The sequence below is a fragment of the Lygodium microphyllum genome, chromosome 17 (assembly GCF_053477565.2).
Source record: "Lygodium microphyllum isolate KBCC chromosome 17, Lygodium_microphyllum_v1.1.10, whole genome shotgun sequence".
In the NCBI taxonomy this organism is placed as follows: Eukaryota; Viridiplantae; Streptophyta; class Polypodiopsida; order Schizaeales; family Lygodiaceae; genus Lygodium; species Lygodium microphyllum.
Genome location: NC_141151.1, coordinates 17,683,819 through 17,706,832, shown reverse-complemented (window position 1 = coordinate 17,706,832; position 23,014 = coordinate 17,683,819). Strand labels below are relative to the sequence as shown.

Below are 23,014 nucleotides of genomic sequence, written 5' to 3'. Positions count from 1 at the left end.
TGTATGTATTACACTAACATAATATCATATATCAATGTTATAATATGCCATAAGTATTATATTATGTGTACAACATTTATGCTACATTATTTTTCATATATATTATTATATCATAATATATATATTTTTATTATATTATAAAAATATATTGATATAATCAACATGACATTCCCACGACTTTCAAAGGCTTGATCCATTGAATGTTATGAATATAATAACTATGACCATGTATCTTGATGAGATTGATGGAACTCACATGTGACTTTTCTTTCATGTCATTGGGATATGTTGCATAACACCTTTTTTATTTATAAGGAATTTCTCCTTTCTCAAAATTGATGTGTCTTTGTCAACGTGTGAGAACTACAAAATTAAAATGTGAAGTGCTAACAAGTAAACTTGAAGAACGCAAATTTTCAACAACACAAGTCACCCTACTATTGACAAACTAACTTAAAAGATGAACCCTTAATCACATATCTTCAGCAAGAATCTACATATCTATAATGGATGTCATGTGAAACATGCTAAGAAACAAGATTGAATATTTTGATAAATCTAAAGAAGCAAATCTCGATCCTCAACATTGAATCTATCTTCATGAACATGCAAAGGAGTAAGCCCGAATACATCCATGGTGAACTCTAATATATTTAAGCAGGTTTCACATTGGGCTGGATAGCAACCTCGTACATGAGAGTGTTCTGATGTGTTGCGATTTGAGGTGGCATGTGAAAATGTGTCAGCGCAAGGGTAAAATCATCTACCTTGTCCTAGCCGCTTGGTCGCATAACAAAATATGTTTTGCATTGGCATGGATTTGAAACTCCTACATATAGAGCATGTGAAGGCTCTAAACTCATTGGGCCAATCACCTTTCTATGCAATAACTATAAACACACAAAAAAGAAGGCATTTTGTTTGAATGGTGTGAAACCATGAGAGACCCTTTTCAAGAGGTGCTAGTGTGTTCGAACTAGTGGGCATAGAGCCTTTATGACTTGATGGGACCTCTACTTTGATTGTCGTATTCTTTTAGAATGTAAATAAAATATTAGAAAATAGTACATTGTTCAAATCTCTAGACAATGATATGCTAGTCATGCTTTCTACAAATTTTATACATTTCTAACTATGATTGTTTTTAAATGCACCACTTTCCCTTAGGGATTGAACATCTTCAAGACACTTCTTGATTATATAATTAAAACTTTCATGGCACAATATGATATTTTAGAACTCAAGTAAATATTACAAGACAAAAGATCTTCAAGACACTTCTTGATTATATAATTAAGACTTTCATGGCATAATATGATATTTTAGAACTCAAGTAAATATTACAAGACAAAAGACTGTTCAATTCTCTCGTTACTTGGCTGAACTTAATATAAATCTCACATTTAAAAAAGGGAGCTAAGAGGTCATTGTTGTACATGGATAGATATTTCAAGTGCATATTTTACAATACAAGTATAAGATGATACAAGAAAAGAAAAATGTTAAAAAGAAAATGAAAAGAGGAAAAAGGAAGAGTAAGAAATAAGGATAAAGAGAAGAGGGAGAGAGAAGGAAGAGGTCATTGTTGTACATGGATAGATATTTCAAGTGCATATTTTACAATACAAGAAAAGAAAAATGTTAAAAGAATTGGAGGGGGAAGAGAGTGACAATAAAAATAAAAAACGATGAAAAAAAAGAGAAAGATGAAAAATGAATTGTTGAGCATGGCAACTACGCTTGCCACTTCAAAACAACAAAACTACCTCGAAACAACCTAGTGTTCCGTGCATGCGAAACATAGTTGCCAATTTAAAATGACCTTAAATTTAAAATGACCTTAGACTTTTAGAATTATATAACATCCACTCCATAAATAAAATGTTTTTTAATTCAAATTTCACAGATTAGAGTCTTGTCACACGTATAGCCTCTTTGAATTCGAAATAAAGGTCGGTCAAGTGGAAAGGGAAAAAACCATGTTGACCTTTGCAATGCCAACCCACCTATACGTCTATAGGGTTTGGCAAGTATACGGCTTACCCTGTTCTAAGTTAATACTAAACCTCGGCGTTTCGCGAACGCTAGAATTGATCGTCGAGAATGTGTGCTCGTGAATTGAATAGTCGGTTAAAATTGACGACACTCCAGTCAAAAGTGAAGATGAAATAAATTACGACTGGGAACGGTCTGCAAATCTGCCCGAGGCTTCCGTTTGTAGCCTGTAGGAGTCCGGTGGCCCGTTTAAAACTTCACAAGTCAAAAACTGTAAAGTTAGTGCATTGACAGCATTCCGCCGACAACACGCTGCATGCGTGATATTAACATGAACATTAGTTACGAATGATGGCAAGAGAATACAGTTTTGAGCCTAAGGGACGATGGATGGTGGGTGGCAAGTCCCTCGTGGACATTTGGGGAAATATGATGGGGGGTCGGGAAGTACCGAAGCGATCTCGGGCAATGACCTACCTTGTATGAGATGGGACACTTCGAACAAATGCAGTTAGAATCGATGAAACTAAGGGGACGGAAGGGAAGCCGGCAGCCAATGTATATGGGTGGATAGCTCGCTAGCCGACGGAAACCAACGCAGGTTGGTAGCAGCTGGCAGCTCACACATTCGTCGAACCATACAACACGAAATCACATATAAATCGTTGTTTGGTGATTGCATTGACGATTGAGGGTTGATGATGGACTTTCATCTCTTGGGCGCCCGGGGTAGGCGGGTGAGAAGAAAGACAGCGCGGGGCGGGTTAGGGTTAAGTAATGAATCTTAAACGTGGAAGGAGATGGTGACCAATGGCCAGCAGTAGCTGGCTGAATTGGATGGCTGGCAGCTGCTGCTGCTGTTTATTAAGCTACGGTGGGAACGTGCTCGTTGGCGTCGGCGTTGTCGGTGGGCTCGGCGGTGCCGCTGTTAATGTGGTCAACAGCGGGGATGCGGACGGGGAAGGTGTGAATGAAGTCGGACCAGCAGTTGCGGTTGCGGGGGAGGTGGGGATCGTGCGTGGCCAGAGACTTCCAGACGGCACTGTTGCACTTGAAGCCGGAGCCGAAACCGATCTGCCACACGCGGTCGCCCTTGTGCACGCGGCCCTGGGCCTCCAGGTAGGCCAGCTCGTACCAGAGGGAGCTGCTGGAGGTGTTGCCGAAGCGGTAGAGAGTCATGCGGCTAGGCTCCATCAGCCATTCGCCCAGCGACAGCCGCGTCTCCACCTCGTCCAGTACCGCACGCCCCCCCGCGTGCACGCAGAAGTGCTCGAATGCCCGCTTGAAGTCCGGCACGTACAGCTTCAACGTCTCCTCCTGCCGCCCCGCCTCGCCCACCTGCGCTCCGATGGCGCATCCCGTCTTCATCCTATTGCAAGCCTTCAGCTCCTTCATCCGCTGCAGGCGCAGCAGCTGCAGCCTCCGCCTGGCCAAAGACCACGCGAACCGCGTCAACTCCCACCAGGGCAGCACCTTCGGGCCCAGCCGAGTTATATTAGTCCTCAGTGCCGCCGCCGCCACCCCCATCAGCTCCTTCGACAGCACGACCCCCAGGATCCCGTCCTCGTCCTCCTCCTGCTTCACGCAGTAGAAGCTCTTGTCTTCCCCCCCCTTGTGCGTCCTCACCGTATACAGGAGCTCGTATTTGGCTCTTCGCCTGTCCGCCCTCACATTGGACAGCAGCATTGCCGCCCCGCCCATCCGGAACAGGCAGTTGGACACCAGCATATTCTTGTTGTTGCCCCTGTACCAGTTGAGGGTGATGTTCTCGGTGCTCACTACCAGCGCGTAGGTGGCCGGGTGCACCGCCAGCAGGCGCTTGGCCAGGTCGCAGGCGATGACGCTGGCGCTGCAGCCCATGCCCGCCAGGTTGTAAGCCAGGATATTGCCCCTCAGCTTGTAGCGGTGGATAATCATGGCCGCCAGGGAAGGAGCCGGACAGAAGGCACTGCAGTTGACCACGAGGATGCCGATATCTCTGGGCTTGAAGCTGGCCGCCTGCTTGCCCAAGAGCTCGTCCACGCATCCGAACACCACTGTCTCTGCTTCCGACCGCGCCTCCTCCAGGCAGGGATTCGGGGGCATATTCGTAACCGCCGGCGGGAAGTAGGTTTCCTGCCCCAGACCCGACCGCTCCAGAATTTTCCTTTGGAAATCCAGGCTTTCTGAGGTGAACAGGCCGATCAGCCCCGAGTTCGTGATGAAATACTGCTTCGACACCTTCCTGTCGTCAGCAGGTTTGAAGCACGCAAAATCCATCAGGTAGACATGGTTCTGTCGTTGCCACCAACCAGCCACTGCTGCTGCAGCCGCCGCAAACGCCACCAATACAGCTACAGCTACCACCACTAGCTGGTGGGCTCCCCATACGACCGCCCCCACCGCCTGCAGAAAGCTTGCGCCGCCGCTTAAAGCCATCAAGAGATCATGATGCTTCGACTTGGATAGCGCAGCTCCCAGTAACATGAACAGCAATGCATACAAGCTCTGTTGACTCAGCAGGAAACGATAGATCAGCTTCATAAACTTCAGCTTAACAGACCTGCTGCCGCTGTACAGGGGAGTCGAACTAGTCGTCGAGGGAGGGCCTGCTGAGTCGAGCTGTGCCTTTTGCAAACGGACTGGCTTCTGTGCTGGCAATGAGGTGTGGATGGAGGCCATATGTGGGTGTTGTGTGTAATGAAGCAGTCAGACGTTATCCATCAAAGGACGAGGGCAAAAGGGGGTGCAGGAAGGGAGCAGGGGTGAAAGAGAGTTATATAGCAGTGACTGTCCTAGAGTCTCACTAGCTGCTTGTCTTTATCACACCCACCCTCACCTAACACCAGTTATTCTTCGATAGTTCATAATGCATATGGTTTATGCCTTACAAACAAACGAAGTGCTGTCGTGCAGTGTTAGAAGTGCGCTGTTAAGATTAGTAGGTAAGGGCTTACGAAATCCATTATACAGGCAGATAGTGGACTTTATGAGCAAATCGTCGATCGAGACCGTTGGTGAGTTTACTCTCTAGTCGTCACTTGTGGAGGTTCTACCCCCCAAACTTCAAAGTATTTTCGGTTTTCCAAGAAATATTATAAAGACTTGTTTATTTGTTACTCTTCTCTTCTTTTTTTTGGTAGTAATGGAGGTTAACTGTATTACAAAATTGTGGTCAAGGGTTTGGGCACCCCTTATTACAAGTATCGATGTAAGCCCCAATATTCAGTTAGGCTACGTGGCAACTTCTTTTTTTTTTTAAAGGAAGCTTTAAGTATGTATTAAATGGAAAATTTACAAGATATGTAGTAGTTCAGGCTCCATTACAGGGGAGCAACCTGGATCAAAATACCATATCTTTATCATTGAACAAGTCCAAAAAAGCATGATCTAACTTTTCGTCTATTTTCCTAAACTTGGTTCTATTATTGCAGTCCCTAGATAAGGTGTCTTCTCTTCATTCTTCATGATTCTATTCTACAGCCTTTTTTTTAAATATCTGCAATCATGGCTGCCACCTCCATCTCCTGAACTTCTTTCTTGATGTCTTTACATTGTTGAATGATCTTCTTTGCCTCATTTTCATCCTGCAAAAGCAAATCAGACTTAAAACTCCAAAGAGGATCAGCAAATTGCTTTTCAAATACCATTTTATTCCTACATATCCATATGTTCCACAAATAGAGACTTCTCAGCCAATTCCAGACAGGGGGAGGGGGGTACACCATAAATTTCCCCTAACAATAATTCTTTTCAAGTGATCTTAGTGGGGTGCCACTTCAAGATTAAAACCTATAGTAAACAAAATATATTAGTATTTTGAGAGCAATTAAGAAACAAATGAGGAATAGATTCTACCTAGGTACCACACCTTTGGCATATTCCATTTCCTATGCCAACTTTTAGAGCCCTCTCATTGGTCCAGAGGCCTTTTACTGTGATCAACCACATCAGACAAGAAATTTTAGGCTGAATATAGACAGACCACAAGTTGTTGAATCTGTAGTTCCATTGATCTACATTCCAATTAATATGCCATCTAGCATTAAGTTTGTAGCACAGTTGAGCATTGTTTATCTTAAGATCAGGCAGTGGAAGTAGTGTCTTGTCTCCTTGCAAACACACCCCTCTGTGGTTGAATTGTTGGTTGAGATTTATTCCTTTTGCTTTATGTTGGTCCCATAACATTTTCCTTCCCCTTAAAAAATCAATTTCATGTTGTTTGAGGTTAAACAGTTGACCCATCTTTTCCTCTTGAATCCAGTTTTTGTCTTTATAGTCCCATTTGTCACCCCAGGTTTTAATCCCCTTTTTATATAGTTGCCTTGAAGCGATAAGTGAAGTTGCCATGCTACTTCGCTCAACAATCCATTTCTCATCTTTCTCTCTCTTCTTTTCTCTCTTTGTTTTTAAGTTTTTTCTTCACATTCTCTCTTTCTCTCTCTCTTTGTGCTTTCTATTTTAGTTTTTTTTTCTCCTCTCCTAGTTTTCTCTCTCTCTCTCTCTCTCTCTCTCTCCTTGCTTTTCTTCTCTCTCTCTCTCCCCCCTCTCTTCTCTTTTCGTTCCCTCTCTCTCTCTCTCTCTTCTTTTTTTCTTTTTTTCTTCTCTCTCTCTCTTCATTCTCTTTTTAACTTTTTTCTTTTCTCTTTTAAAATTTATATTTTCTCTCTATTATTCTCTCTCTCTCCTCTCTTTAAATTGTACATTTCCTCCCTATTATTCTCTCTCTCTCTTTATATTCTCTCTTCTTCTTCTTCTCTCTTTTCTTTCTCTCTTTAAATTTTATATTTCCTCTCTCTATGTTCCTCTCTCTCTCTCTCTCCTTCTTCTTTCACTTTCTTTCCCCCCCTCAATCTCTCTTAAAGTATGTAAATTTTATATTTTCCTTATATATAATTCTCTCTCTTTATATTCATATTCTCTCTCTTTTTTTCCTCTCTCTCTCTACCCTCTTTTCTTCTCCTTTCCTTTCTCCTAATTTTCTTTTTTTCTTCTCTCCCTTTCTCTCTTTTAAATTTTATTCTCTCTCTCTCTCTATAGAGATTTAAATTTTAAAATGACTTTTCTCTTTCCTCTTTTTCCCCATCTCTCTTCCTCTTTCTTCTTCTTCTTCTCTCTTTCTCTCTATCTCTCTCCGCTTTTATTCTCTCTCTTCCACCTCTCCTCTTTTTTATTTCTCTCTTCTCTTTTTTCCTTTTTTCTCTTCTTCTGTTTAATTTTTCTCTTTTCTCTTTCTTTTAAATTTTATATTTTCTCTCTATAATTCTCTCTCTCTGTGTTTAAATTCTCTCTTCTTCTTCTTCAATTTTCTCTCCACTTTTCTTCTCTCTATCTGTCTTCCCCTTTTCTTCTCCCTCCTCTTTTCCTTTTTTCTTTTCCTCTCTCTCTCTCTCTCTCTTAAATTTTATATATCCTCTCTCTATAATTCTCTTTCTCTCTGTTCCCTCTCTCTCTCTCTCTCTCTCTCACATTTTTCTTTTCCTCTCTCTTTCTCTTTCAAGTTTTTTTCTCTTGCTCTCTTTTCTCTATATTTTCTCTTTCCCTATTTTCTCTCTTTTAAATTATATATTTCTCTCTCTCTCTCTCTCTCTCTCTCTCTCTCTCTCTCTCTCAAAAACTATAATTAAAATTGTTTAATTTAAAAATGACTATTCTCTTTTTTCTTTCCCTCCCTCTCTTCGTCTTTTTCTCTCTCGAAGTGTGTGAAAGACTATTTCCCTCTCAAAGTGTGTGAAAAATGATGTCCAAAAAATGTTTAATTAAAAAAAGTTTAATCTAAGTTCTCTTTTCTCTATATTCTCTCTCTCTCTCTCTCTCTCTCTCCCCCTATTTTCTCTCTCTTTCAAATTATATATTCCTCTCTATCTCTCTCTAAGTCAAAAACTATATCAAAAAAGATTTAATTTTTAAAAAAATTATTCTCTTTTCCTCCCTCTCTCCATCTTTTTCTCTCTCAAAGTAACTATGTTTAAAAATGTTTAATTAAATAAAAGTTTAATCTGAGAGAGAGAGAGAGAGAGAGAAACTTTTGATTTAAAAAGAAGCTTGATTTAATTAAAAGAGAGAGAACCGAGGCCCTACACATGAGAGAGAGGGGGGAAAGGGAAGGAGGAAAAAAAAGAGAGAGAATATAAGTGAGAGAGAGGAGGGGATTTTAATTTGAGAGAGAGAGAGAGAGAGAGAGAGAGAGAGAGAGAGAGAGAGGGAGGGAGGGAGGGGGGGAGAGGGGCATTTAATTAAAAAGGGGAGGGAGAAGAGAAAAGGAGAGATTACACATGAAAGAAAGGGGAGGGGAGGGGGTTTTAATTAAAAAATGGAGTTTTGGAGAAGATTGTAGGTTCGGGATACCCTCTGGAGTTTCAAGGCTTTTCGAACAACCTACAACTAAAATAATAAAGTAGTAAGATTCAAATATCTATTCGCATCTATAATAATAATATTTACATTGGTCTACCTAGTCCTCTCAAAATAACTAAGATCTTCAAGTTTTTTTTGCAATAAATTAAGTCTTAAAGCATGAGTCTCTTTGCATCCCATTCGATGCAAATATTGTAACTTTTTTTTCTCTTTAGTATAAATATGACATTACCAAAAAATAAAAAGAAATTCCTATTAACATTTATAAGCATCCATTGGATAGAAAGGCTAGTGCTCATGAAAACCAAGGTTAAATGTACAATAAATTGTAAAATTTTCTTTAAAAACTTTAAAATTTAAACAAGAAGGTCAAAAACCTTAGTTGTTACAAAAATTTTAGTTATAAAAAGGGCAAATACATGTAATTTACTTTAAAATTCCCTTGAAAATTTTGAGTTTGATTTTTGTATCTACTATCAAAAATGTTTTTCGTGAACATTGAAAAAGGCCTAATTCTCCCAAAGACTTCACTATTCGTAAAAAACCAAGTATGTCTAATTCTTACGACTCATAATATATTCCACATGGCCAACGAGCCTTCATCCAAAAAGGATAAGCCTATCATTGATATCTCCATGGAAACATGAAGCTTCAACCCATCTACTAAGAATAGATCATAATTTCATGCTTTTATAAAAGGTGGAAAGTTGTTTCTTCTTTTGTACCACAAAGGGTGCACAAATGCCAATATATTTCTAGACTTAGGAATTTATTTCCTAGTTGGGAACTTATTCATCAAAGTTCTCCACAAAACAAAGTTGAGCCTCCTTGATGAATTGCTCTTCCAAGTTCTATATATAATCCTTTGAAAGTTGGTATTCGTTTTCTTCTTAGCATTACATATAAAAAGCATTGTCATAGAAATTCTTTTAGGAGAAAGATACCCTTTATTACTTAGCACCTTGTAGGTTTTTCCCTTATCTTTTTTTCTTATATCAACCATCAAAAATAGCACAAGAGTGGAAAAATATTAGTGTCAATCTTGAGGCCAAGATTTGGATTAATTTTTAATCACATGATATCCTAACTACACAAAAATGAGAGATGAAGGACACCTTATTAATTGCTCATTTTTGTCCAATATTAGGGTTGACACAACATCCCGGGGGGTCCACCTTACAAAATCATGGATATCACGTGCGTGCAAAGGCATATTTTAAAACCCCTCTGTAACCTTTTTTGCCCTATTTAATATATACCTCCTGTTATCTTTGTGGTATATTATAATAACCCTCCTGTAATTTTAAAATTTTAAGCTTAAGCATTTCTCCTGTAATTTTAAAAATTTAACCCTCCTGTAATTTTAAAATTGGCATGACTTTGAGAGGATTACAAAAGAACACCCTAACTGCTTGAACCACCCAATCTTTCATGAACCATTGGGTGAGCCAAGCTTCAACCATAGGTACACCCCTCAGAAGTCACAAATAGGCTTACTTGAAGAGATAAATAAAGAATGACAGTATTGCATGCTTCACCATATTGATTTGGTGTGATAACCTTGTAAGAGTATCATTTTATGACGCTATTTCGCACATATTCGCATGGCTCATAGGCTTTCAAACCATGGCAACTATGGCTTATGACCATGTGTGCAACCACTCCTTCCACAATTAAATATTATGCTATTCGGCTACACAAATGTTTCTATCCACAAAACTGTCCATTAGTAGAAAGATGGAAGACGCCAAAAAAAAATTTGATAGCTTAGTAACAGAAAAACAGGTCTACTCTCAACATTTCTGCTACACAACTTCATAATGCCAGACTGCATAGGGCTTGCATGAGTCTAGACTTTGCTTTAATAAAGTCTTAAAATAGACGTATTCTAGGTGACAATCTGGCACACTTGGGCACTAAGACCTTGCTTTGATAAATTCTTAAAACAGAACTATGCTAGGTGTGACAATCTAGCACATTTGGGTACTAAGATAGACATTGTTAGAGCTGCAATAATCATTCAGGCCCACTTCTAGCACTTAGTTCCAAGCTAACACAGCCTTTAAATGCAACCCATAGAGACATTTTCTAGCGAAGGACCCTCCAACGACACTTAGCTAGGTATTCAGAGAAAGACCATTCTTGTCCATGGGACATGTGTCGAGGCTTTTGCTGAATCGTCCAGGCCCATTCACTTGAGGCACTGGATGGAGAAGACATTTTATGTGAAAAGTTTCCTTAACATCGTATGTGGCACTTGAAAGCACTCGGTTCAAAAGTAATCTAAAAAACTGGCTCGTCTGATTGCAGATCTTTGTCAAATGTATTTGATACTGCAACTAGAGAGTGGCTTTCCAACCTTGACTGAGAACCTTCATTAGGACAAAGAAAAACACCTATGCAGGTTGAAATCCATGCTATTAGGGCCAATACAGCAATAAGAAGCAACTGTCCATCTTGTAAAACGTAGTGCGGTGAAACACATCAGCCCTTTGCATTGGGCATGCCATGGAGTAAAAAAATAATAATAAAGAAAGCGCAGCATTCCATATAGAGAAGAGAGGCAAGTGTGTCCTTGTGAGATCACTCCATAGTTCAACCCTTGATGCCAAGAGCTCGAAAAAGCAGGAGTCCCTACTCAGATTGCAAAAAGTTCTTCCTGTTCTTATGAGACACAAAGTAGAGGCCAACATTAAGAAAATGACGAGTGTATCAACACTGACATTTTGGTCACATCTCAACCACCCTCAGCATTTAGGGTATGAAGCTACAAAAATAATACGCTACTACATGGCAAAGACATGAAGACAATGAGGCTGCTAAATATAAATTTTTGACTTCAATATATTTCCTTGCATATGATTTGAGCACCAAAGAGAACTTTTTTATGCCACCAGCAGGCAAATGGGATAATCGGTACAAAGTTGACTTTGCATGCCAACGAACCTAATAAGGTATCACATGATACAACTCAAGGCAAATATGTTAGTTTTCTCACCATGCACCAGGAAGATTGTAGAGAGTATTACCTGCCTAAACATAGCGGTCACTAAAAAACTACATTTCAGAAACCAAATTTGAAGCTGCCAACTTTGGCATCCATCACTGTGTCCCAAAATGAGCCAGCATTTCTTTGCTTAGCTTTTGCTGCAGCTTTACTCTCCAGTTCTTCAATAGAACTAGGAAACATCTGGACATACAAGCTCTTGAACTTGTCATGCAAATTTACACGGTCTCTTGTGCCTGATACCAGTTGAGCAGAATTTGGCCGCTTCAGAAAGTCTAATACATTGAGAAGATTGCTCCTGCTCAACAGTGTAAAAAATATCAAGTCTATGTTCATCATGAATCAGCCCAAGTTTACAGCAACGAAAAGTCGACAAAGAAAAGAATGATCATGGTGCTGTAACAGGTATAAAAAGAAATATGTTCAGCTACACAACTTTCGTCTAGTGGAAAGCTATCAATGCAAATCAACAGAAGAAGCTACCTTTGAGCTTTGTACTCCCATGAGCATGATCATATTGAAGCTTAAAATTAGATGGAACAATGGAGCTTTGTACAGATAGGTCTGCATTTTAAAAAAATGAAAAAGATAAGATGGAATCTAAAATATAACTGCCACTGACCTCCTTCACTTAGGCTCCACTTATTCTTGTGAAACTTTTATACCAAAGAAATACATAATACAAACAGTAAAGTGAACAATAGAGCTTACCTGGTCCTGTGTCTGTGTTACTGGCATGACTACCACTACCATAATCTTTTATAAGCCTCTCTTGAAGCTTCAGTTTTTGGAGTATTATATTAGAGGAGTGCTTATTTGCTTCCTTGTTGACCTCTTCGAGTTCGTCGTCACCTTCTGAAGGGGCAGATGCAGATACACCATCCCTCACAATGATATCTGGTGTTTCGCGACTTTTTCGACCGAACTTCAGCAAGCGCTTGAAACCTCTTGCAGGTTCTTTGGGTGGAACGATCACTACTATAGACTTTTGAGAGGAGCCCAACTTCTTTTGTGAGTGAGAAAGATCCGTATCAGAAGAATACTGAACTCTAGAAGAATCCCGAGAAGCAAGACTTCCAATTGGGGACTCCACAAGGGTAGCAGCAGAGGGACTGAAGTAGTCAGGAATGATAGCGCCTAGACGCTTCAAACTTGAGCTAACCGGAGAGGCAGCTTTTATAGGAGAGACTCTGGGCGCATATTGCCCTCCACTTGCTAGATTAGCACGAAATGACGCAGAACCACTTGCTGAGGATGCAATATGCACCACCTGGCCAGTACTCTCAGAGAGAAGTTGAGACAAAGTAGCACTTGGCACTCCCTTTCCAGCTGCTTCATCCCAAGGTGTGTGAGGTACAGAGTCTGGCTCAGATGCAAACTTACTATCGTGACGTTCATTAGTGCCCAATTCCATGGGAAATGAAACAATGTGACAACCCCTCTCAACGTGTGGCAATTTATCATCCTTCAAAAGTTCAGTAGCCTTGGCATCTTCGCATACGGCAAAGAAGCCACCATCTAAGTTATGAGTTACATCAACATCTGACAGCTCTAGAGTCTGTGCTTTCCCTTTCTCCTCCTCCTTGTAAGAAGATAAGGAAGCATCTGCAACTGGGGCTTCCACAGGAATGCATTCCCCATCGCTGGTGTCCATGACGCTCCTTGCAGATGCATGAGCCTCTTCATCAGAAATTCTTGTAGGAGTTCCTGGGACATCTTCGTCAGAACTCTTCACTGCTTCGGCCTTCAGTTTTGCAATCCCTAGCCCAGCACCAGGTCCAATGCCAGACCCTTTGCGCAAAAAGGGCTTCATTTCCTGAATAGGAGCAACAGAACTTTGCCTTATCTTGCTCATGATAGGAGCCTCCACTTTTATGTCAGTTTCAGTGCTCAACTCAAAAGGAGTTTGTATAGGTTGAAACAAGCACCAAGAGAATGGTATCATAAGTTTGATACACTCATGCAGTCCCAAGGCTTTTATAGAAGTCAAGTGGATCACTGCTTGTACACCAAGAAGGCAGTAGATGGCAGTCTGATTATCTTGGTTTTGTATGTTGATGACATGCTAATTGCTGGCAAAGATACTCATGCCTTGGATTCATTGAAGCAAAGTCTTCATGGCAGCTTTGACATGAAGACCTCCCCTTCAGGCATAGGAGATGGATCTGTTAATTCACCTGTCACAAAACTCTGCCTGGTTTGCCTTGGTCGGGTCTTCTTCTCTACCCTTGAACTTCTTTTGGGTACACTGCCATTTGGTCCTGATTGTAAAGCCTTGCTTGCTCCTGGATGCTGAGCAGGAATCCCAGCATCCTTGGAAAGCACTATCGCAGAGCCCGACAACTTCCCTGGAGATGGTTTCATGTTTTCATTCTTCGGGTCTGAAAAGCAAGGAACCAAGGAGGAAAGAGAGTTCTCAGGGGCATTTGAGGAACTAGGGGTCCTTTGGACCAATGGCTTACCCCAGAGTTCCTCAAGGAGTGGTTTTAGGGGAGATGGAAACTATTCGTCTGGAGCTCCCAGGAGTGCTTGAGTTCTTTTGAGATGCATACACCGCCTTCTTTGCCCTATGAGCTTTTGGTGTCAATGCATGCTCTTTCACCACTCGGGGTGTTAAGGGAGGAGAGGGAGGACTACTATCAGACCTCGAGTAATCCTTTGTCAACAATGGTTGAAGATTGCCATGCCCAACCATTCCATCCTCCTGCCAACAGATGTCAAATATTCATAACACATTAGAATCTATGGACAAAATCTCATGCCAAAACAAATTCAGCCAGATCTTTACCTGGAGTCTTTGCATATCCCTCAAGTTGGCCTAAAGGGCAAGCAGCTTGGCAGCACGAGCCTTGGCATGAGCTTTGTCATTGAGCTTGGCTGTTTGGGCATCCATCTCCTCTTTTCTACGCTCTAGAGTTTCCTCCATCAGTCTTAGTTTGGCTCATCTAGAGTACAGCTCTTAGCCTTTTCTTCACCATCGCTGCTGCTACTGGTGTCCATAACATGGTGTCTCTCTTTACTCTGGCGTTCAGAAAAGTAATTGATACAGCGAATCACGACCGACCCGGCCCGCCGGCTCCCAAATCGACCAACTTGAACCTTTTTTAAAGGAGAGGCAGACCACCTTCTAGGAGAAGCTCTTTGTGAAAGACCTTTGCTTGGGTACCCTTGCGGCGGTCTCATTGGGCTTACTGCTGCAAGCTCATCAGGCAATGGCATTGGGCTTGTACATTGTGAAACTACAACTTCATTTATAGCAGAACAACCCCCTCTTGTATCACAGTTATCATACACTTGTGAGGGACTCCAAGATACTCCTCCATCAGCCTCTTTGGTTGGATTTGGCAGCTTACTCTATAACTTCGGCAAGCCATGCAGGACTGCCAATCTGTCAGACGCCCTCTCCTCTCGTGCGGTGAGCTCATAGAACCAATTGCACGCTACACTGCAAGAAAAAATAGGAAAAAAGCAGCTGTAAACTTGGGCTGATTCAAATAGCTGCTCTCACTAGATACTCCTTGTTCCAGTTCATCAAGGATGGCCACTTACATAATGCATCTGTTATGATTACTAGCTCATTCGGTTCTTCATAGTTTGTGATAAACTCCTGCACAGAAAGGTTGCTCCGCCTGTCAATGTTGTCCACTGAAAGCCACTCCTGTTTCATACTCAGGCTGCTGCACAGCCAGCCCAGCTCTGAAAAAAAACCAACCACCTGCTCTTGTGTTACAAAAGGAGACCTTGATAGTGATATAAAATTTCACAGTGACTTGCAAACAACTGCTAGATCACATAGGGGTCGAATCTTCCAGTGAATTCGCCAGATTTCTTGCTTCAACTAGCTGAACATAGAGATGGCCCATATAGCTTGCTTCCGGATCACTGTCAAAAATACTTTTTAGAGATGACTCAACACAAAAATTAGTTACTGACATGCTAAATCAACAATTGAACAAAACAACTGATAGGAACCTTCACCATGTTGTCCTCTTAGATATTCTTGCATACTGGAGAGAAGCATTTGACAGATATTAGCCTATACAACTCACTTAAGAAGGAGGGTAATTCATTTATACCTGTAATCACCTGGAAAGACTGGTATAACTGCCCGACTTGGCCAAACCAAAAGGTCCTTGAGAGCTGCTAGCAAAATATTATGTACATGCCCATTAATTCAACCGTCGAAGGCCTTAATCGTTAAAGGCCTTAATACATGCTGCTACGAACCTGTATTGCAAATATCAATAACACAATCAATTGCTACGTGAAACTAATCTGAATTTGGGCTACTATAAAACTAGAGTACTATACGAGATAAACCCCGTTCTTCCAAGAGACAATGGTTGGAATTTACCTACTCTCCCAAAAAACATATAGTGGATGTCATTCAGCTCATGTCATTCCACAAAAAAACACTTCAATCCCACAAAAAACACTTGAGTCCCACAAAAATTCAGCTTATGTCATTCCAACTCCTTCCCAAAAAACACTTCAGTCCCACAAAAATCCAACTCATGTCATTCCAACTCCTCCCCACTTTGCAAGGTGGAGGATTCGTTGCCTACAATCATATGAAAATGGAAAGAATAAGGTCACCTGTGTTATAACATGACTAAAACACAAATTACAACCAAATGGTTCCATACTTACATGATTTAAATAAACATCTAACTAGCAGACTTCAAGAAATCGTTAAAGATTCGATAATCATTTTGATCAAGAACATATCTATCAGTAGCCTCATTGTATGTTAAATGTGCCAATGCAATAATTGACTCAATATCAACCATGTTTAAGTCTGTCACATCATAAGAGTATGTATGGTGTCCTTTCACCTTCTGATACCAACCAAGCTGAACCTCCATCCCTTGTGGTCGATCTACCAAGTCAAGACCTCGCTTGTAATCTACATACCTACCACCTACCTTCTTTCGCATCTTTTGGACTCTTCCAAGATACCATGTACTATGAAGAGTTTGCATCTTCTTCAATTTTGTGGCTTTTCCATTTCTCTTGAAATTTGTGTCTCTGTTTCCACATGTGTCATCGTAGAAATAAACAGCACAATCTGACCCTATTCCAAAGAAATTTCCATTGGTTGTTGATGCTAATTTTCCTTCATTGCTGAAATACACTCCTTGTCTTACCCTTGTCAACCTATCTTTTGATAGTGTTGAGTTTCCATTGAGTTGACTCACCAAAGTAGACTTGAAGATGAATTTCTTGTCAACCTCCACCACGGGCGAGATAGTCTTGTTTTCATCCTCAATGCTTGCCTCATCTAGAATCCCATCCACCTCATGTCGAATCTCACTCAGAGCAATGACCTCGTCATCTCCGTCGCTGCCTTCAATGGGCCTATCTTCACCGCAAGGCTCCACAAAGTCATCATGCTCATCGGCGTCACCCATTTCAGCATCTATCTTTGACCACATTGATTGTGTATCTATCCAAGGCTCTGTCCACCATTCAACTTCTTCGATTGTGCTAGGTTTGATCCCCAATGACTCACAAAGATCTTGTGCCCGCTTCAATCCCTCTTTCAATGCATCTATCAACTTTTCATCAGAGGAAACGCTCTCGTAATTCCCAAGATCTGCTTCCAAAATGCCTTCATGCTTGTTCAAATCCTTCCATATGTGTTCTTGTTTCTTATGTGCCCTTGAAAAAGTCACCCCATTTGATTTACATTCATGCACGGTAATCTTGTTCAAGCTTCCAACACAATGCAAAACATCTCCAAAATCAAATGCTCTTTCTTGCCCAACCATACCTCCAATCTTGCTGAAATAAATTTCTGCTGCATCCGATCCTGTGAGATGTAAAGGACACTTGAGATTTGGGAAGAAATCCCGAAACATCTTTATAAGTAGAACCACAAAATGACAAGAAAGCTGGGTATCTGTGTAAGCCTCTTTGCTAATGAAGTTTTTCTTAAGAGTGTATGTAGAATGATGATGAATCCATAATCTCCACAACTTGAAGAAGAAGACCACTTTACTAGCAAGCACCACACGCTCTCTCAAGTCTAAATGTGGAGACAAAAAAATGTCTATATAATCAGCAACAACCTGCAAATATGCCCCAGTCCCTTGCATGCTCCTCTCTTTTTTTTGCATTTCTATCATACATTTTTGAACTTGTCTAGAGACAATCACTTGGGCTGCTCTCCAATTTTGCCGATCGTTTCGTTGTATATCTTCTTCTCGTAACTTGTGTTGATCGATAGAGAAATGATTATAGACCAAAGCAACATGATTGAGTGTAATCCAAACTTGTCCAATTGCTAGTTGTCGAATAGGACTATCAAGAGGGTTCACAAGCTTCTTTCCACAATGCACAAAATCTTGATCATGTAGTCCATACACATTGTCTCCTATGATTCTGCCTTTGAGTTTCCATCCATCCCATTTGATACCAAACTTTCTATCACTTTTTCCTAAATAGTCTTCAAGCATAAGCTTGCGACGTCTACTATCACCATCTGAAGCATGTCCAATTATTGGCCCTAGGCAATCCTTCCATTTTGCATTCCACATTTGCTCCACAAGACTCCATTGAGCTTTGATGAAATCGCTATCAAAGCGATTACAAGTGCAATGCACAACAAGAGCTAACCGTGGAAGACTCTCATGAAGCGGGTTGACAATGAGCAGTCTTGCATAATGTCCCACTACGTGATTTTGGAAGGCATCCACTATTGTCTCATATCCTTGTGCTCCATCTCCAACAATGATAACATCATTTGAGGAGCATTGATGATCCTCTCCCTTTCTTCCACAAAACCCAATTAGAGTGTCATCCTTCGCATTCCATCTACAAAAACATGAAGCTCCACTTTAACATCTTTATTTCCATGGACTTGTTACATAAATAAATTTTAAAACTGAAGCGAAGAGAAATTCAACTAAGTTTTTACCTGATGCGACGCTTGATGGTTGTTTCATCTTCAACAATAATGAATGGCACCCGTGATGCTATTCCATGTTTGGACTTTACATCCTTGTATATCTTTCCAACCATATCAACGATATACTCATGCTCTCCGGATTGAAATTGAGTTGCCTTTCTTCCTTGCCTCCTTGTGGTTGACAAAGATGGCCCTCCAAGGTTTACACTTAGAAAATCATGCAAGCGCGGCCCACCCCATAGCTTTGCAACCTCAAAAATGGTCTTTGAGGATTCTGCATATCTTTGCCCCTTTTTCGATCTTAATGCATTATTTGCAATGTCTTGAAGAAAAGCCCATAAAGCTAATTTGCCACCAAACTTTCCTTGCCTATGAGCCTCAATAATGTTATTGCAAAAACGTTGCACATCCTTCCTATTAATAGCCTCATAGTTTGCTTCTTTTAAAGACCTGATTCTCACTGAAAGCACCACAATCTTTGCCTTCAACCACCATAGTTTTCTCTTAGCCTCTCGCAAGTTTTTCTTTGTCTCAACTACAAGGCTTTTAAGCTCTGCACCAGAAAGGTAATCCAATCGCCTTCCTCGACCTGTTTGCCTCTCTCCTCTTTTCTCAATTGCACTACCCTCCCGATACACTCTGCCACGAAAATCAGCGCAAGATGGAATTTTCTTACAATACTCGCATGTGAAACTTTCAAACGGAATTCCAATTCTTGAGATCCGAAGACAGCACACATGCCTAAAGCATCCATCTATCCTGTATTCAACATCCCCATCATATAAAGTAGCTTTTGTATGTGGCTCACAAAACCACTCTTCACCCATCTTTAGGTCTTGGAGAAAAGGTTTTATATCAACCTCACTACCATTAACATCAAGTTTACACTGCCATAATCCCCAACACAGATTTAATAAATGAGAGCTTGAATCACCTGCATGGATGGAAGCCACCTCCGCATGCTCTTTGGTTGATACGAGGAATGCACCCAAAGTTTGTTGACATGGATCCTTTTCAAAATTCTTTTTAGGTCGCCCACTAGCTCCTGTGAAGAGAGAAGATGATTGCTTTATTGTGGTCTTCTTGCTCCATGCATTGATGTGAGATTTTGCATTGATATGTTGTGTTAGGATGGTCTGCAAATCTGAACCTCGAGGACATAGGTGCAGCCACTTCCCATCATATTTGCACACAACTTTGACACTATTTTTATCTTTGTAGTCATGTAAAGTTGCTTCAACCAACTGAAAATCAGCCCCTACATGAGGATACAAAATTTTGATAAGAGTTTAGAAACGTAGCTGACAATTGAATCTGATATGCACAAGCAAAAATCCTTAAAAAAGGAACCAAAATAAGGGACTAAGAATTGTCTTACATGATTCAACAAATATCTTTTACAAAAAAATATTACAATTTACAACATAAAACAAGAAGTTGATTCTTACCTTCATGAGTTCTATTGAAATTATTCATCTCCTCAATAGCTGCCAAGATTATTATTGCATCATCAGAATCATTCTCGTCTTTTGGAGTACTTCCATGAGAACCATGAGTAGAAAATGCATCAAACCTCAAACTTCGGTTAGATAAGTATCGTTTTTGATGTGCTTGACCATCTAGAATGTGAAATCTCATGAAGTTTGACAAGCATGAGTATGCGGATTGCTTGCCACTAGTCACTCCTGATCCATAAGCACTCCCACATTCATTGCACCACACTCGAATCAAAGGTTGGTCATTGACATCTTCCGTGATGAGCTGAAATTTATCATCTCTAGATGGCTTTCTCTCACTCAACTTCTTGCGGACCTTCTCACATTGGAGCTCCCAAATTTTGAGCGCTTCTTGTGTTACTAAAACACTTGAAAAGACATTGACACACAAACTATTCTCTCTTTTTCTCTCTCTCTCTCAATCTCTCTATTTCACACACACTAATGATGGGAATTGGAAAACTGGAACCTAAATAATATGTGCATGTTAGAATCAAAGATTACCAGCTTTTCAAGAGGTCATGAAGTAGATGCGGGGGATGCAGAGATCGTTGCCACCAGCCAAGATGGGAATCAAAGCTATGACGGGTGAATGGCAGGGTGAATGTAATCCAGCTCTGCTCTTTCTCAGGAATTGGAAACTTCTTTACCAGATGTTGGGGACTACTGCAAACATGCACAGTTCAGCAGCATACCATCAAGAAGTAGAGGTCCAACATATCATGCAAGTGGTATAAAACCAGAGCATTAAAAAGCGAGAGAGCAATTCAGCATATCATCAAACACGAGCAGTACACCATATCATCAAGAATTAGAAATCCAACATATCATCAAGAATTAGAAATCCAACATACTAGTCACATTGCTGGCTGGACGCTTAGATAAGAAAGCATCCAGCTTTGGCTGAGACTTTCTCTTCTTCCTATGAGAAGAAGAAGATTTTTCTATTCTCTTGTTAAGATCCATGGTCTTTTGATCAGATATGTGCACAAATCTACTCTGGAATCCATAAAACCATATCATGTAGAAAGCAAGAGATGATGACAAGATCTCATAAAATAGAGCACTCATATTACCAACGAAACCTTACAAATAGGGCAATCATATTACCAACAAAACCTTACAAATATGAGACATTGCAATTTGTCAAATACATGCAGTACAAAACAATAAAAGAAAAGAATAATGTTTAATATACCTGTGTAGCCCAAAATCTAAAAGCTTCATGTGCCCATGGCGATCTAGTAATAGATTGTCTGGCTTGATATCTCTATCAAAAACAAGTGACAAATCACAAACTAAATCCAAACCTTTCCATGCAGTAAGAATCCAGTAAATGACTTGATGTACGTCTTGATATGTTGCCTAACGGCCTACATACAGGAACCCTTCCTGGAGAGGGAAAACAGGATGCAGATGCAGTTTGGTCCTAAGCTAAGGTACCAACTTCAAGAGAAGAAGGCATCAAATTATGCTTGTAATTATGCCAATAAACAAAACGACAATTATTGATGTAGCATGAGACAAGCAAACATCTATGCTTCAAGCATTCCTATAATAGGAAAAGATTTCAAACCACTCACCAGTCTTTTTCCACTAGTCATCCAATAACAAATGGAGTCACAATCCCTTTTTATAGAAAACCCCAGCCTGTGGTGTTACTCCAGGTCTTTGATTGCCTTTTTTTCTGTTTCATAAGAGGATTGATTTGGAATTTTGGACTGGAAACCATTTTGAGAGCTACCTGGATTTGGCAATTTTTGGTCACAAGGTGTTGATAATGGGCCTTTAGAAAGAGAGTCTGTACTTAATGTCTTGTGACTTCAGCAACCACACCATCCACACCTTCGACAACCCCCTCACCAACACTCCCTCACTCAACTCCACGCATGTGGGGAGGGTGCAGCCTTTAGGGCTGGTATGCAAGGCCTAAAATTGACGGCTGTTTTTCCTATCAAGGGCCATTTTGCCTGTCAAAAAAAGCAATGGAAAAATTTCTCTGTCAAATAACAACTCATGTTTAAAAGTTTTCCTGTCACTTTGACGAGTGTTGAAAAACCTTGCATGTCAATTGACATGCTCAAATGTATCAATCTCCTGTCATTTTTTTGTGTTATTAGTAGTAGTAAAGATAACTAGTCTAAGGAGTGGAGAGCGGGGGGAATGTTATGAGTCACGACTCATTATCAAAGGATTGTCCGGTGCCCAATGTCCATTGCCCATTGTCCACTGGCCCCAGCTTTAGCCCAAAATGAAGATTTTTTTTCCTCCCGTGAGAAACCATCAACAACTAATAAATGTAGTGCCAGTAGGTACCTCCCTCCCTCTCTCTCTCTCTCTCTCTCTCTCTCTCTCTCTCTCTCTCTCTCTCTCTCTCTCTCTCTCTCTCTCTCTCTCTCTCTCGGTATCTATCGACCACCATACCCAATGGGAACGTCTCCCACGACAAGAAGCCTCTCTTTCTTCAGAAAAGAAAGAAAAGAAACACGACAGACCAATTGCTCTCCCCACCCCCTCCCCTCTCCTCTCGTTAAAATTGCCCTCCTTTTATTTACATTTAAAATTTATTTTAATATTTACATTTAAAGTTTTTTTAAACCAAAGGGGGCTTGGTCGAGTGGTTAAAGTGAATGGGTGGGTGAGTAAAGGACTTAGGTTCAACCCCTAGAGGTATCGTCTGTCCTCTGTTGGGGAGGGTATTGCCAAAAAAAAAAAGTGAATGGGTGGGTGAGTTCAACCCCCGGAGGTATCGTCTGCCCTCTGTTGGGGAGGGTATTGCAAAAAAAAAAAAAATTGCCCTCCTTTCCCTCCTCACGAACACCAGAAGCAGAGACAGCTTATTGCCTCTAATTCGCATGCTACCCTCTTCATCCATTCTTGGCCCGCCTCGTCTCCCATTGTTCCACTTCGGCGCCTCTTACACCACCGCTCCGCCATTACGAGTCTCGCTCTCTCCCCTTCTGGAACCAGCGTCGCCTTCTGCTCTCTTGATCACTCTGTTAAGCTCTTCTCGTACCCAGGTAAGCTTTTTTTCTCTGATTGAAGTTCTCTTTTGGGCTCAGTGTCTCTTTCTACATGGAAACGATCCAGTGAATCAAGTGGACGTTTAGCGGCGCTACGCTCCTTTGCAATGCAGGAAATGTGCTCGCCTGAGTGCATCCTTTTCTCTGTTTTTCTCTCTGATTACTTGATGCTCTCGGTTATTTGTGATGAAAACTTGGATTTTTCTATTACTGCTTGTCTTAACCAAGTTGCTGCCCTCGTTTATAA

At 40.8% G+C, this 23,014-nt stretch overlaps 2 pseudogenes; both read right to left on the bottom strand.

Moving 5' to 3' along the window:
• Nucleotides 1–2,190: 2,190 nt before the first annotated feature.
• Nucleotides 2,191–4,774, bottom strand: LOC148021630 (3-ketoacyl-CoA synthase 11 pseudogene; annotated as a pseudogene).
• An 11,231-nt stretch (nucleotides 4,775–16,005) lies between these two features.
• LOC148021629 (uncharacterized) lies at nucleotides 16,006–17,831 on the bottom strand (annotated as a pseudogene).
• Nucleotides 17,832–23,014: the final 5,183 nt, after the last annotated feature.